This window comes from Cicer arietinum, chromosome 4 (genome assembly GCF_000331145.2).
Source record: "Cicer arietinum cultivar CDC Frontier isolate Library 1 chromosome 4, Cicar.CDCFrontier_v2.0, whole genome shotgun sequence".
In the NCBI taxonomy this organism is placed as follows: Eukaryota; Viridiplantae; Streptophyta; class Magnoliopsida; order Fabales; family Fabaceae; genus Cicer; species Cicer arietinum.
In genome coordinates this window covers 45,498,963-45,499,466 of record NC_021163.2, presented here as the reverse complement: position 1 = coordinate 45,499,466, position 504 = coordinate 45,498,963, and positions in this window count along the sequence as shown.

The window sequence follows — 504 nt, the reverse complement described above, 5'->3', positions numbered from 1 at the left end:
ATCATAGGTTTCTTTATTTTCCAAATTTGTTTCCAACCCTTATTAGCAAGCTTTTTCAATTTACAATTGTAATATATATGTCCCTTTTTACAATAGAAATGACATGAAAAAGAAGAGAATGAATTAACAGTTGGTTTAATGAAGATATCATGCATTTGCTTTGATTTAACAAATTTATGGTTCTGTTTAGCATTCCTGTTTTGTCTATAACCAATTCTAGATTTTTCATAATGATTCCTTTGATTTCCAAGAAGAACATTTAGGTTATTTTTACTATTAGCAAATTTAGCTAAATCAGATTTTAATGACACAACTTTTCTTTCAAGTTCAGTACAGCTAGTTTGTTTAACAAATGATTATTTTTTCAAATGTTCATTCATATCTTCAAGCAACTTATGATCTTTCTTAATTTCTTCACACATCATGCATTGTTTTTCTAGCATTTTCTTAGTGTAAATCAATTGTTTAACTACCTTAACATGTTCAGCATGCAATTCATTAAAA